This window comes from Pithys albifrons, chromosome 6, assembly GCF_047495875.1.
Source record: "Pithys albifrons albifrons isolate INPA30051 chromosome 6, PitAlb_v1, whole genome shotgun sequence".
In the NCBI taxonomy this organism is placed as follows: Eukaryota; Metazoa; Chordata; class Aves; order Passeriformes; family Thamnophilidae; genus Pithys; species Pithys albifrons.
In genome coordinates, this window is record NC_092463.1 from 19,646,896 (window position 1) to 19,664,080 (window position 17,185).

At 38.1% G+C, this 17,185-nt stretch overlaps 1 protein-coding gene across 6 annotated transcripts in view; it reads right to left on the reverse strand.

Annotated features, from left to right (window-relative positions):
• Positions 1 to 17,185, reverse strand: part of FLRT2 (fibronectin leucine rich transmembrane protein 2) — a 68,802-nt gene that overhangs the window by 13,967 nt on the left and 37,650 nt on the right. The gene's annotated exons all lie outside the window — the stretch shown is intronic.

The window sequence follows — 17,185 nt, forward strand, 5'->3', positions numbered from 1 at the left end:
TGCTAAGTTATTGTTTTAGATCAGCTCAAACTATAGCAGTTTTCCAGAACACTTTTTGTGAAACCATAAAGGTTAGATACTTTTACTTCTGCTACCCAGTTGTCTGTGAATGGCTACATAAACAAATTCGTTAGCTTTAGTATAGATGAGTTCCTTAATGTGTATTTTCAGCTTGTTAGCATATTTTTATGTTCTCAGCTACTATTTATTATTCAGATCTATAACGAAACATACTCATTCTCTACAGTGTGCAATGAAAGACACCATGTTGTTTGATGTTTTCTTGTTATATGTTGTTTCCAAGGACTGGGGTGGGAGGGGGGGAATACTGCATTTTTTATACTTGAATCAAAGAAAGGATATAAACCTTGGCAAGTACCAAGCGTGTGTAGATATTAGGGTCTGGAATTGCAGTGACATGAACACAGCAATTTTCCAGGTTTTGTTTACTCAGATCAAACCTCATTCTCTGGGATTTCAAGGAAATAGAATTTCAGTGAAAAGAAATCCTGTTTGAAAATGGTGGGATTTTTTTTTAAATTTAATTTTGTTTTCTTGCTTTTTTGGTTTGGTGTGGGTTTTTTTGTTTGTTCTTTTTCAATTTTTATTTTTTCAATTATTTAGGCAGTTTGCGTAACACCCAGGTAATTTGGAAAGAAATTTAATTCAGGAGTATATGAAACTTGTTCTGATACTGCAGTGCAGTTTATACTATGCCCTAAATGCTACTTTTGGGAATCCTATGGACTGACAGTGCAGAAGGTCTCTTTAGGAATCCAAGTGTTACAACCCTGCAACCTTGCACTTGCAGATTATTGTATTTATTTAGAGCATTATCAGGTATCAGCCTCAAGGTTCAAACAGTTGAAGAAAAAAAGTGAGAAATCTTGTAGTTTATCATTATGAATTCAAATTATAAGGCATGCATGCTGTAATGCAGCCTGTACTGTACACTGCCCCTTTATAGAAACAGTAAGATTCCCTACTGCACTGTTCATGGTTTTCTCTCTTGCAGGTGTGTTTCAGCAAGAGTCGCTTCTTTTCAATTATGTCAGATGATGTGATACTGTAGAGAAACTCTTAACAGGATTACATTCTAACATGAGCCTAAGTGTGACAGTTTATCCCTCTTTAATACAGCCTGGCTCCCATCTGGATCATAGTGCTCTGATCTGTCTTGACACTTTCTTTTTAAAATAAGAATGAACATGCAGAACCTTCTCTAAGATTCTTTCATTCCTTTTCCATCATGGAAGAGAGACAGCCTGTAGTTCCTAACAGAGCCAACACCCTGCACTAAGTTTGCTTCCAATTATAAGCCTCATTGCTGATTATGTTTTATTTGACTCTTAGGTATAATAGAAAGCCCAGCTGAGGACACGCAGCCACAGGCAGCTGCAGTTCCTGGTTTGCTGGGAATCTCCTAAGAAGAGACTCATATTGAAACTGATTTATGCATTCACCTTATCCTAGGACTCTGCCAGTGTACCTCTCACAAAAGTAAACATGACACCTGAATTAAAGATATCAGTAACGATTTAAGCACATTGCGACAAACACACAGCCCTCATCATTAGATACTACATATAAAAGAGCTTTGGCTGGACAGTCACTTAGGCAGACTCTGGAGTTGATCTGCTTTTTATTGTTAAATGGATTTTGACCTTAGAAATCTTCTAAAGCTTTCCTAATGTTTTCTCCCCTTGTGATCATGAGAAATGCAGTCCATTTATTAATGCCAGTATACTAATCTCTGGATAGCAGTACTTAATAAACCAATACAATAAAAATCAGTACATATAATATGCATTGGAACTACTCTCAACTGTACTAAGCAAGAGCACAAGAATATATTTAACTAGATAGTTATGACTTCAGGATTGAGTGTGGTGAGACAGAGGGAAGGAGTGAAGAAGCAAGGATACAACTGAGTGTATTTTAATATTTTTTGGGGAGAAGTTTTACATCAATAGTCTTTTACAATGGTTTAATAGCAACTTATATTAGGGATCGTAGCTGCAGTGTTTTTCAGCAAATCTCAGGGACCCTAATGCAAAAGTGAATTGTGTCTCTGCATTAGAAATTACTACCCTAAAGACATTAAAATGATCGAAGTACTGAGCAACCTGCTTGATTTTTAAAAAAAGGGAAAAAAAGAAACTGTGAAGGAAAAGCATCATCGCGAATTACAGAAGGCTGGAAAAGATTAAACAGTTTATTTTTAGCAAACTGCCAAAACTGAAGGCAGGTAGAGTCATTGAGCTTTTCCTCCATTCCTGACATGCTGGCTCTCTAAAGCAAGCTCTCTATTTTCAATATGATTGAAAGCACTAAAATGAGTCTCTGCAAATTTACTGATCATTTTCATAAGTAGCATTTTGGAAGTGGAGGAATTAAGGGCATTCCTTAGTTATTGTGATTGTAAATCTTGGCAACTGACTCAAACTATAGATGGCAGTAACTTTGCTTATTGTTCAGTCAAAAGGTTCTGTAAACCAACCTAGGAAGAGAAAAAAGCAAGCTGTCATGATTAACTTAAAATTAAAGAAACCAACAAGCAAATGCCTCAATAGTAACACATCTGTACATCATCACCTAGGTCATTTTTGTTTGTCTTTTCTACCCTGTACTCTTTATTATTTTTCACTACATTCTCCTTAGAGCACAACTCACGTCTTCCAAGTGTGTAAGACATTTCCTGCCTTACTACAGCCAGGATATTAAATCCCATTAGGACTTAAGGAATGACACAATGAAGTTGAAAAAGCACATTGAAATAGATGAGAGCATATCATATGTATTAGGTGGCCAGGTCTGAAAAGTTGGCTTAGTGGCCCGAGTTCCTAACATCAATGGAAATGTTTCTTTTCATATCTTCAGTGGCATTTCAAATCAACATTTTTAATCTCACTGTCTTTTTCCAAACCTGCCTTGTTTAAATTCCTTTTCGGCATCATACTAGCTGGAGAAGAATAATTTTGGCTTTGTGTACTGGATAAAATGTAAAGCATTTTGATTAAAGATATTTAACGGTTGAAACATCTGGCTGCAAGTTGGGAAGGTGAAGGTTTTATTTACTTGTCCAAATCCTCCATACAACTTCACTAGCTTTAGCCACTCCCCTGTGTATAGTCATGTCCTGGGTTGAGCTGGCAAAACGCCAACTGTCCAGGACAGAGTGAAAAGGGTTCCTCCTCCCCCCGACCAGCCAAGGGAAAAAGAAGAGGGGGAGGGAAAAAAAAACAACCTCAAAGCAGGTTTATGCTGAAACTAACAATGTGTATTTGTACAGAAAAGAGAAATTAAGAAGAAACTACAATATAACACACACTTACACAAGTTATGTATAACGAGAAATAATTTCCCACTTCCCAGTAAACACAAATTCTACCATTTTATCTACAAATCATTCTAAAGAAGTCAATTCTTCAGAGACAGACTTAAGCAGAGAGAAAAGCTAAGAACAAACATTTTACTTCCCTAAGATAACATGATGGTAAGCCGGTGCTCCGGGCTTGGGCCTCCCCATCCCTCCAGGGATGGCAGAGTGTCTTGCTGGGACCACAGCTGTGAAGCAACTGCCCAAGCCACACCCACAAACCAGCTCTTACCCCTTTTGAGATGATGCAATATGGTATGGAATACAATATTATTGGCCAGAAGAAGTCAGCTGTTAGCTAGCTCAGCCCAGCTCAAGTCAGCTGACAATTCCCAGGCCTAGCTGAACTTTTAAAACCTAAATAGAGGTCCATCTGGCCAAACCCATTACAAGTCATGACAAAATAATTAATATATTATTGAAAATGCTAGTCAAATATAAATCTGTAGTATCGAGGAAAAAAAGTCAGCTCACTAGCTGTCTGCTTATGGAACTCTTTCCTACCTCATTGACCAGCATATTGCCTCAGTGGCTGTGACTATGGTGTCTAAACAAGCTCCAAAGCTGCTCTCAGGGCCATCCTTCCTACCTTTCATTATGCACTCTTCCAAACTTGCAGTCAAGGACTACTTGAGAGCCTAGTGATATTCTGGAGAGATAACGGAGATAAAGGGAGGAGAAAGCATATGGATTCAAGCTTGCATATGAATACTTACAGCCTCACGTTCTAAACACAGGAATTTTGCTGTGCTCCTAAAGCCAGGCTGTCTGTCTTCATTAGTCTTCCCATGGTTTATATTAAGGCTATTAACAATGCTTGACTATTCTTTCCTTCAAGGAATCATGAAAATAATCAACGATAGGTCACAAGAATCCAAGGTTTTTTTCTCTGACATTCTAACCACTCAGCATCACTCTTCCTAGCAGTTCATCCATTTATCTGAACCTGAGTGCCATGAAACATATATTGAAAGGCAAGCAAAACCAAAACCAAATGGTCATACCTATTCTTTTCACTCCTACCAGTCAGTGACTTTCTTAGCACTAAACCATTTGGCATAAATTTTCTTGGCTATACAGCAGACCAAAGTTATAATCAAGTCATAATCTTACTCGTTATAATTATAACATACAGTAAGTACAAGGCTATTATGTCTGGAATTGAATGACAAACAGAGAGCAAATCTAATTCCATTCCTATGAAACCTAGTACAGAGTTCCTAGTTCTTAAGGAAAATGTTCCTGTATTTCCTTTAACTGGTAGTAGAAAAAATTATGGAGCAACACCTGACAAATTCCCTTTTCCCACAAAAGTAGAATTCATATCTACACATGAATAAACATCTCTTTTTTTTTCTTTTTTTTTTTCTTATTAGGAGCCATAAGTGAGGGTTTGCCATTTATGTTTCTCCATGAAATCTTTGGTTTGAACTTTGCATTCAAATTTTAATGTCTATAATCTTAGTATGGGGAATCAAAGGCATAGGGAAAATGACCCAAAGGAATCAAAATGCTTTTACAGGAAACCCTTTTGCATGCCTGCTGCTCTGACTGCTTCATAGTTATGAGTGTGTATTATGTAAGAAGAAGAGGCAAGGAGGAAGAAGAAGAGGTGAAGAAAAAGGAGTGAAAAGGAAGAGAAAAAGTCATCCTTGGTGTCTTCTTCTTAAGTGAATATTGATGACACAGAAATTATCAGTACCCAGTACAGGAAGGAAACCTTAAAGCATCTCCATACACTGTTACAGTCACAATGAAGTCTATAAGGACAGATTTTGGCAGAGAAAGATATTATTGCCTTTGCAGTATTGTTAGCAAAATGATTCAGCAAACGTACACAAATGAACTCTTGTGCTTTCTTCTGCTCTGATCAGGACGTTTCTGGTTTTGCGTCTCAATTTGTGCTTATAATTATTCTCAAAATCTCAGATCAGGCAGCCTGAGGAGGCAAATGAAATTGATTTGGATCTGCCTTAGTGGAGACAGGAAAAAGTTTACAGCAGTTCATATTGTCACAATGGGTATAAAGATATCATTTGCCATCCTTCTGCTCCTTGTTCTTCTGTAATCTTCAGCTCCTACAAGTCTTTTATATCTTTCTAGCTACGTTCCTGCAAATTATTATGCAGACACATTGCCCAGAAGAATGCAGACTTCAGGAAATACCTTTTTAAAAGGCATGATATTGTAATCAACAAAAGCTTTGTCTTTGCAAATTTGTGTAGTGCCCATGTTCAACAGGACTCTGCTAGAGACCTATTCCTGACTGCCAGGAGGGGGAGCTAAGCCAGCAGGAAATTTTATTTCCTTGAATAAACAGATACTTTAATAGATGTGGGACTCGTTTTCTTCCCACTTTGCCTGTCCACACACACATGCACGAACTTCCTTCTTGCAGGTGTCTGTGATTGCTGACTTGTTTGATGCCTGACAAACTGAGTAGTATAGCAGTTTGTTATTGGGAAAATTAATACTTCTTTATTCTTATAAAAAGCATTATTCCCCGCTTGAATTTTATGCTTTATGGTTCATGACATTTTTACTTGCAGGTTACTACAAAGTGCAATTATTTCATAGGCATGAGAAGGCATGCGGGGGGGAGGGCGGGGGAAGAGAGATAGTAATGGAAAAAAAGACAGGTTTGTGGAGGAAAAAGCTCAGATAGAGCAGATTTTTCTCCTTGTACAGATTAACAGGAACCAGTATGAGGTCAAAAGAGAGCACATACTACAAGACGTAATCACTGGATTGATCGCTGTACTCCAGGAAGCAGGGCTGAAATAGCTACAAGATCAATAACATTAATGCTTCAGGTGGGGCCATGAATTCAAGGCTGCCAGGCATCCTGCTGGCAACTGTGCTGTGCCACACACCCTGCTCAGCTCTGCAGACTTCTCCATAAGTGGGCGTTGAAGTGCCAAAGTTCAGGTCTGGAGAATACAGACTGCCTAGACCAACACCATCTTCATTCCTGTGTTTAACAGTTATTGATTTACAACAGAAGGAAGTTATTCTCAAAAATTGATGTTGCACAACTTCATTGAGACTGCATGACCTGTGACAATTAACAAACCTATGATCCCAGACACATCTGTGTTTCCAGTCTGTGGCAAAAAAACCACACCCCCACCCCCCCCCCCCCCCAAAAAAAAAATAAAAACAAACCAAAACCAAAACAGAAAACCCCATCCTTGCTTGTGCACACAAATGCCGCATAGGTCAACACAAATTTTGCCATTAAATAGCCTTAAAAATAAGATTATATGTAGTAGTAATAAAAACAAAAATGAAATAGTGTAGAATATCTAATGGAAAACATATCCATCCAAATTTATCTTTTGGTTTGTCATATCATCCTGTCCAATCTGAATGACTGTCTGCATGGATTAATCTTGTCAACCTATGCTACTAGTAGTTTCAGTTTCTGGCAGAACCAGGATGAGAGTTCTAGAAAATGGAAAACTGCCACTAGGGATGTCCTGCCTGTGGAGTCCTGAATTCTAATGTAGGAAACATCAAAACTTACAATTTCAACTAATTGCAGCTGTTAGAGCAAAAGGTAATGAGGAGACATAGCAAATTAAAAAGCAAAATCTTTTAATTGCCTGTGCACAAGCAGACAGGACTCCCTCATAGAACAAATGGGAACAGTAAATGTACAGAACTCCAGGTTTTTAACTAATGTGAACTTCTGAGTTGTGCAGGACTTCTCAAGGCAGCCCAAAGTCATTGATAGCCCAAGCATCTGTTTATAAGGCAGTATCTCTGTTTTCATGTTAAAATTGCTGATTAATAAAAATGTACTCCAGATGGTGACCGTCATGATATTTTCACTCCAGCGGGCAAAAAGGAACAGATGATCACCTCAAGGACTCATATTAATTGGAGTATTGCACCTACCAGCAAAGGGCTATTGGTGTCTTTATTAACCTTCCCCCAAGGCCTAGACTAATTTTTCACCAGTCTAATGCTGCAATGTTCAAAACTTAACAAATATGTCAAAAAGTGAGAATGATCTATTTAGTATGGCAGTGAATCAATTCCCTAGTCTTTCAGTCCCAAAGAACTGATCTCATACCTTAGGTGAAATGGTTTTGATGGATTCATCTAGGACTCCATAAACTCTACAATGTATCGGGTGATGATGTAAAATTGGATTGAGAAAGTTGGAAATGGCAGATGAAAAGAATCTCACATGAGCACCTATCCAGAACATTTCAACGAAGTATATTTACATTAGAATACATGATTTCACTGAAGCCAAAACCTTGCATGGAGATTTGTCAGTTTTGATAACGTTTTCAGTAGGAAATGTGCCTAAAGTCGAATGTTTTCTGATCCTTAGTGACCAGAGATAGAGAAAAAAGGATAGAAGAAGGATAAAAAATTGAATTTTTTACCTAAAAAGATACATTTGGACACAATTACATTTCATGAAAGCATTTGTAAAATAAGTGTTTGCATTCCATATTTTGAAGTCGTGAAAGTTGTTGTGGAATTATCTGCCCCTGGACAGCTGCACTTAACACAATGAAAGAAAAATAAAGATATTCTTTCTTTGCCTTCTTGACCCTTTTCCAGAGGGCTTACAGCTTTCCTTGACAAAACTGGACACAATGGTTTGAGAAAAACCAATAATACTAAACTAATTTAAAATAATTCCCCTTTTGGAACACATATGTTCTGCACTGCACTTAGCATAATGCATTTTGTACTAAGAAAAAATGATGGCAACCTGCTGTTTCTTTCCAAGCAAATTGGTCCCTACCTATAAATTATTCTACACTGTGAAGCAAACATTTTGCTTTTATCTAGAGATATGTGGGCAGCCTGGCAAAACGTCTGTGGAGAATTTGAAAAAGCTGCTTTTACTGACCTAAGTGACTAAATACTGCTTCTGTGGAGACAACATCTTGACACATTTTAAACATGTTGCATGGAGCTACATCATCAATGAGATTCTTCACTGTGTCACATTACCTTGTGGGGTATCATTCATTTAGGATCGTAGGCAAATGAGCGTGGGCTGCCATATTCTTATCTTCCATATTTGTAGCATATGGCCCGGACAGAAAATATGACACTACCTGCCCCTCAACTTCTTAGACACCTTGATACAAATAAAATCAAAAGTGTCATCATATGTTCATCCTTCTAACAAAGACAGATGGAGATCTCTCCTTCCTCTTTTAATATTAGTTAGCATGCTGCTCCCTCACAGCACTAAGAACTACTCCATAAACGCTGCTAAGGAGCTATAAAGAAAGATTAATAAAGTTGTTTGCACTCTTAACTGCTTCAGAGAACCTGTCATGTGTGGTGTAGTCACTTAAGGGGCCTGTGAACAAAAGATGTTCCCCAGCTGTAGAACAAATCTTGCTTATATGACACAGCCCCTGTAACAGGCAAACAGAAGGTTAACAAACAAAATTTTTTAATAATTGCCATCAGAGAGCCAGTCAACAGAAAAGGGGAAAGACATTAAAATGATGGATGAAGAATGTACAGCTAAGCCTTCAAAATCCCTCTTCAGCTAAATAGTTGAATTATTTATCAACTGTACAATATCTCAGCACCAACACTGACTGACAAGAGTCTAGGGATCTGGATTTGGTTTATTTTCCCAGTGATCCAATTACAGTTTTCTGTATGCACAGGTGGGAAAAGTGCAATAATCTCACTACTGCAGATATGACACACAGTACTTCATACAGGAAACAACTTGTGCTCGCACAGATCATCAGAACAACAACAAAAAAAATCAGCAATATAGAACACTAAAGATATAGCTGCAACTATTTTACAGTAATATAAAATTATCTATCATTTGTAGGCATTCTTTCAGAATCCATGTTTTATCTGGACACCAGTAAAACCAGTGATTTTTCTTAAGACTACAGAGAGGAAAGAAACACCAGAGACAGAAGGACAGAACCATTTGCCAAGGATACAGACCATTTACAGATGTGTTTTTTCCTCATCTACTTTTTTTTGGTTCTGCCATTTATATTTTGGCAAATTTTCATTCAGCATTTGAGTAACTATTTGTGATAATAATTATTTTCAGTGAGAGGGTCATGTCTCCCCTTTTCAGTATTGATGGTCAAGCACGTATCCTAGGAATGTACACATCTGATTAAAAGGGCTGATGAAAATATGATGAATCCTGGGATTAAAGAATTTTTTTGCAGCAATGGGGTTATGAATCCCCAGGTCTTGACTCTGACAGAGAGCAAACATTTTCACCCTTTGCTCTGGTTTGGTTCCTCTTTAGTGAAACGGTACTTTACTACCTTTCCACAAGAGTCATCCTGAGTTCCTATTTAACTTGAAAGTTCTTTGAGAAAAGAAGGCTGCATGGGACTGCACACAACTTAACACCGGGCAGCTTCAGTTTTAGGTACAAGTAGAAATAAGAACAAGCTAGAAATAGTAAATAGACATTTCTAACCCAATGATTCTCAGCTGTGGAATTAAAACCACAAGAAGCTCATGAGAAATCTTAAGGGATCACAAAATAATACATGAAAGTGGTGCTAGCCAGCACGAGCACTGTTCTTGCAGGATGAAGGAGTACCGATTATATGTTTAAACACTGGCTGAAACAGTTTACATCAACTACTAGCTGCCTTCAATTTCTGGCAGCAGCTCAATTCCCTAGGGAAGAAGAGACAGAGCAGAAAAAGAAATGCAGTTGTGATTTAAGTCACTTCTCAGTCTTCCTTCTGCTATGTTCTCTCCATGAAGGAGCAGATGCTGACAACACAGAGGGTGCTCAAAGACAAAGCAGAGCCAAATGGACATCATTTTCAGAAGCTGGAAATATGCTGCTCCAGCCAATTTTTTTTCTGCCCCATGGTGGTGACTGCAGGACAGAATATTCCGTGTGAATAGTTTCAAGATATACAGAATCGTTAAGTCTTCTTGCCATGAACAGAGGAAAGAGGATACAGTAATGTCAATAGGTGTAATTTTCTCCACAATATACTGAGTACATAGGGAAGAAAGACCCTGCCATCCCTGCGTGTTTATGAAGAAACAGTTCAGAGCAGAATAAATCCCTGGTGTACTGTCCTGAAGTTTCTGTCATTAACTTTTCTCAATAACTGCTCTAAAACATTTTTAAATAGCTCACCTAAGCTTATTTCACTTAAGAAGTTTAAAACCTTCATGTTGGATGAATCCTGACAAAGATGGAAGAGAGCACATAAAGCAATCTGCTTTGTTTTTCCAATTCTCCCCTTCAGTTTTGAGGTCTGTGTGTGGTTGCATCAGTGAGACCATAGTCCTTTACCATTAATACTTCTCAGTAGGTGATCTTTAGCCATGTGCAGACAGCCAACAAGAGACTCATGCATCACTTAAACTCTCTTAATAGCTTTTAAGTGGGTCCTAAGAGGTGCAGAAGCCTGGAGCTGGCCTTCAGCCCAATAGCAAATTCCATCTGGCATGTGTCAAACCATTTCAGGCAATGGAGTCCTTATCAATACATGTCCTTGTGCTACTTTTCAGCACAGTTGTTACTGTGGAATCACAACAGTATTCTTATCAGCATTTTGTGCTTATACAAAACTAGACATCTCAAATGAGTTCAGGAAGGCAGAAAGGCAGCGCACAACAAAATCTGAGAGAGGGCCAGATGGGGAAATACATTAAAAAGGGAGATATTTTTAAGCTATTCCAGAGGCAGCAAAACATGCCTGCTCAAAAATGCAATGATTGTTTTCTTTTGTTTGCAGGGAGCTGTATCTATTCAGGTCACTGCATGAATCAAATAAGAAGACACTCTTATGTTTTCCATATAGACCTCTGGGTACTTTAAATGAACCTCATATAAAGACCTGCTAAGGGATTTGGGAGTTTGATGACTAAAAACTGAGGACTTTGGACTAAAAACTGAGGTAGGTCCCTAATACAAATACCTTGTAAGCATGGGAAATCTTAGATCTTAATGTATGCCTGCACCAAAATTTTAGATACTAAAGGCACAGTTCTTATGCTTCTGCTAATAAGACAAATAGTTGTAACCCACTGATGTAGGGTGTAAAGACAGTGTTAGCTTTACATACAAGCCACAATATTTTCAGCAATTTTACCTCTGCTCATCTGTTTTGACTTCTACATAGTCCTTTGCATAGGAGGCTATAAACTAAGGGAACTAGAAAGCAAATCAGCCATGGAAATATTCCTACTGTATACATGTGTAACAGCAGTCATAGGCTTGCACCTTCCTGTTTCATTTCATACTAGATATGCACATTCAGATGTAGAAGATCCCTGTGAAACAGACAGGGAAATATATCAAAATCCTCTGCTTTATGGACAGATGAACAGCAGGAGAGCCTCTAAGCACCCTGGAAAAAGGATTTTGTGAACTTGAGTAACTGCAGATGTTGTTTTGATTACACCAAGGAAATTTCTTATAGTGCAGATTCCCTTTTACTCCACCTCTGTCTTTGGGCTACTGCATCTGTGTTGTGTTATACAGAATACAGATTAGACAACAAAGTGGCACTGAGAATTAGAATAAATATGAAGGGGGAAAATTGTCTGAGCCTTTACCCACCATCAGCACCACCCCACTCCCATATGCCTTCAGTTTGAATTTGGGAAGAATTTATCAGACATTTCACTTCAAATCTGTCTAGGCATCTCTGATCCACTATAGTAAATAGCTGACCTTAATTCAAAAGTGATGTGAAGTAGTAAAGGACAAAAATATAACAGTTGTGTTATTCCAGTGGATAAGACTTACTGAAACATATGAGGCGAAGTGACCTCAGACCACAGTAGTCAAGTTTGTTTATAACAAAGTATTCCTTTAGAAATTCTTTCCTTGCTATTTCAATCAAAATAAACTGCATTTCTTAAAACCATACATCCCAGAGATGCTGCCACATGCTCCATCCAAACACATGCTCAAACTAACCCACCTTGGCAGCACCTGTCTTCAAGGTTTTTGAATCTCTTGGGAGATATTGCCCTCTGATTCAGTGAAGCAGAAAATCCTCTTATATTCAAGAGGAAAAAAGAATTCTATTTCCATATTCACTGAAAATATTTCAAGCATTAATCTTCTTTGCCAAAAAGAATATGTTCACATTTTCTGTGTAGGCCTTACATGAAGGAGGAAGGTTTGCCAAAGGAAAAGTGTTCATTATTATTACAAATAACCAACTACTTTAAAGCACAGATAAGGACTGACTAAGCATTGAATGTATAAATATATTCACCGTGGCTGTTCTGGTCACTCTCTGAGTTCAATTCCCACAAATAATTGAGCTACACTGTAACAAAAGAAAATCTAAGGTGATTTGCATCGGTATCTGTGGCAAATTAATAGCAAATACAAATCCCAGTCTTCACCTGGGAAGCTCCTGACTCCCACTGCCCAACAAGAAGCATTGAAGTAGGAAAATTCCTGCAAGAAAATGGTATTTTTAATACCAAGAGACACTGAGAGTCATTAAAACTAGAAAGATACCTCTTTAAAACAGATAAAAAGTATTCCTTTGCACAGCAGACAGTAAAGTGAAAACTTCTGTGGAAAGGATTCCCCAATTTATTGATCTTTAAGCAGGTTCCCTTCAAGAGAAGGAAAAGGGATGCACCCTCTGTCTAGTTCCACCATTTCTGCTGGATGCATACAGTGGGAAACTGGATGGCAAAAGCACCTCCAACAATTTCTTGTCTCTGCTGGGGAGAAAACACTGAGCTAGATGGACTATTGGCCTGTGCCACCTGAGAATTTCTTAAACTTTAGTCAGTCACATCTTACAGTCAGAACTCAGGACTAAGCACAAGAACAGAAATGCAACATGCATGGATCTGTCCATTACATTTGCAGAGTATTTGAGTCAGAAATTAGATATGGTGCCACTCTATAATGTAGGTGATAGCTTAAAAGTCATTGACACAGCTCAAATTCTGCATTTTGAAACTATGGATAGTTGCTACTGACCATAAAAATACTATTAAACCTAAACTGACCAAATATTGGCAAATAATTGTTATTTATGCCTGAGATTTCCAGATGCAACAAAAAGAAAAAGGGAGACTTCTCTATTCTGCTTCTGAGGCCATGAGTTTTTAAGGTGAGTACAAAAATAAAATAGTGAAATGATTGTGCAAAAATGTGCTCCCAGGGCTTCAGTAAGTTCTAGTTCCCTAAATAGCAATGTTCTGCTTTAGCTTTAGAGGATTGGAAACTTTATACAGTGAAGTAGTGACCGCAGAATGAACTGAAACATATCATCATGTTTTGGGCTTTTTCCTTCAATGACCTCTGAACCTTTCCTGTAGAGAAAAACCCAAGCCACAATGTCTGTATATAGAATTGCATTGCCTTGAAACTCAAACTGTTTTGAAGCTAGTGTTTCAGTTAGAACACACCTGAAATTTTTATTTATCTAATTTTTGAATAAACCTTTTTTTTCATTTACATTTGTATTCTTTTTATGATATAGATGGAATCTTTCTTCTCAGTCTCCTGCACAAACCTTGGTGAAAGAGGTCATTAGACCAGCTTCTATATAAAGTCTCTATAAAGTCTGTGAACTTTCTAGGTTATGTCGTTTTCTTTTTGACTGCTGGAAGATTGTCAAACAGAGTCCTTTGAAGGAGGACTTGCTCACTAGCTCACTTCACCTCCTTTGAGATAAGATACTTAGAAAGATCCTCATCTTCCACTAACCTATAGAATCTGTAACTGTGCTTGTGCTTCAATGTAAGAATGGTTTAGCAAAAACGTCTTCCTTTCTAAATTAGACACTTATAACAAATAAAATTTCAGAATAAATATGGTGGTAAAAAGAGACAAAACACAGGATAACCACATCTTTTCTTCTTCTAATTCTGCACTCAATTTCATTCCACCAGCACCCATAATACCTCAGTACCCAAGCTTATTAATCCTTCTCCCCGTCTGGTGAATGAACACTTTAAAAACTTCACTCTTCTCTGCCATTGCTAACTGAAGTAATAAAAATCACAATTTTAAAAGTCTATTTTCTAAGCAATCACTATTTTTTCTGCTGTTTGAATGCCCTAAAGCTAAATAAAATAAAATCCAGAGACAGTGTTTTGACAGCTTTGGTATTGGCAGTTAGTAAATGCTTGGTAACAGAAAGCAAGGTTTATTTTCTTCTTCTCTTAAACAACAACAACAAAAAAGCAGTTCCAAATTTGTGATCACAGAAAAGAAATTCCTTTCCATGTTGTATTTGCAGCCTTTCATTGAGAGAGTCAGCTCAGCTTTTCCATCAGCTACTGTAGGACATAGTCAACATAATCTTATTGTGATCACAGCCATGAAAATTCAAACATTGCTTTATTCCTAAAGCATAATTATATCCCAGGATCTGTTGGGCACAGTCATACTTGTCCTTATACATATCATTATTCACTTTCTGATCGTCCTTTCTAATCTAGACTGGGACAGTAGTGTCCAGCCATCAGTCATTAGAATTGGTGATGAGTATGGTGAAAAATGAGGTGGTAACTCAAGGCTATTCTTTAAGAGAAATAGAGTCTGAAGTGGTGTGAAGAGAAGGCAATATATGTGTGATAGTTTCCCTTTCCTGACACCAAATCTTTGATTAATTTCTGAGATAGGAGAAGTCAGGCATATATCTAAAAGCGGAGCTTGGAGAGACAAGTGTCACTTCACTGATAGGAAAAAAACCTCACTCTTTAGTCTCTCTTCTTGGTGGATACTGATTTTTCTGTGCTAAGTCCTTTGAATGAAAACTACCTTACAGTTAGAAACCAGGATGGAAAATGAGACGATTCTCCTAATATATGGCAAGCAAAACACCCCTGCACCCTGATTAGCTCTAAGTGGTGTGTTTATTGATGAAGCAATTAATTTTTCTAAGAAATGATGTGGTGGCCTGAACATTTATTAGCATTCACATTTTCAAGCCTTATTCACATACCTATAAGGACAAAGTCTTGCATCTCAGACAAGACAAACTTAAGTAATTCTGGATCCACAGGTTCCAAGAGAAGGAGCCATAAAAGAAATGCCAAGTATCTTAAGATTCCAGTCAAATAAGGTTTCAAGTCAAAACCTATAATTAGGCATAATACCAGTGGATGTGTTCCTTAAACTTAGTGTGAGCATTAAGTAAATATGACTGATTAATTTAATTATCCTATCTGGCTTTCCCCTTGAATATTTATGACACATCTATCTCTCCTGAACATAATAGAAGGCAAAATGAAGCCAAGTACCTAAAAACATCATTCTCCATCAAGGTATGTGGGTAGACTGTCCCAGATATCTCATCAAAAAGGTAATGAAAATAAACGAGATAAAGTATTCTCTTCTGCTTGTGTTCAATAGGCAAAGAAACCAGGTTTGTAGCAGTGCCCCAGGCTTCACTGAGCCAGTGTCATGGTAGAAACAGATGACATTTTCCTTTTCTACCATTTTTTTTAAAACTTGTAAGGTTTTGGATTTCCATCCTTAAAATAAGGAATCAAAAGTTCAGACCTCATATGGTCATGTACTGACTTGTGAAGGTACTGTTTGATAATACCAGATACAGTTAATTATATTTGCCCTAATGCTCATTTACTCATGTCAGTTTGGGGTTTGAGAGCTCTGTCCCGGAACAGCAGCACTGACCATGTTGCTGACCAGATGGCTGTCAGCAGGAGTTGAGCTAATTCCCTGGTTCGTTTGTATGTTATGGGAACATGGGCCAGGGACTGACCTCCTAGGTAATGGAGTCCAGCCCCCTGCTATCGCAGGCAACCCTGTCACTGAAAGGTAATACCTTGGCTAGGAGCTGATGTATGGCTTGCTATTCCTGCTACAAAATCCTTTCGTGGCCCTCCCCATTTTCTCCTGGGAGGTAAGGTCTTGTGCTTCAGCTGCTTTTGTTCCCAGGGTTAGCTAATGTTTCCTTGCAAAGTCATGACATGACAAGCATCATTAGCCTTCTCCTGGAATTTCAAAAGCACTTCTATTTTTCAGTTTGGATTGAGATATTGAGACACAGGGGCTCTGTGTTTTGGGTTTAGCTGTAGACTGCATACAGCTTTGTGGTAGAATATAGGCACTGCAGAAAAGCTTTAGTCTCAGAGGAAACTGCTCTGGCACAGCCAATATCAAAACCAGCTCAGAGTTTTCCAAGAAATGCAAAATATGGGATCCCAGCACATGGGATATAAAAGAGTAAGGCCAAGGGCTTTAGGATCACACATAACTGTACTAGTTCAGGGATATTCTGATCTTCCCTCAGGATGCCTTCTTGCCCTCTTGAAGCTGACCAAAATGAGCACAACTCAAAGTGTGTCTTAAATCTTTCTTGGTTGTTGGGATTGGTGTTGTGAACTCTACAAAATACAATGCTAGATCTTCACAGTTAAATGAAGTTACTTAAGGCTTGCAAAGTGAGACGGAAGCACAAGTAAAATTAAAAGTTACAAGTTCCTGTCTCCCAGTCTACATTCAATCAATGAAACCACATGTCCTCTCTGCTTAGACATACAGCTTTGAAGACATGGCCCTTAATGGCCTGAGGTTTGATTGTTCCAGCTTTGTTATTCTGGTTTGGTTTTCTCCCTAGAGCCTTTACTACCAACCTCAATGCAAAGAGAGGGAGGATGACTGGTGTCACAGTGGGGAACTCGATTTAATGAAAGCACTTGCAGAAATTCTTTTGTTTCTTGAAAGAATGTAAATGGACAGTATGATTTACAAGGTTACAGGGAAACAAGTACACAACTTCCCCTGATGCTGTGGTTAAGACAGATTGGAAACTATTGCACTTTGTGACAGAACAGCACGAACACACG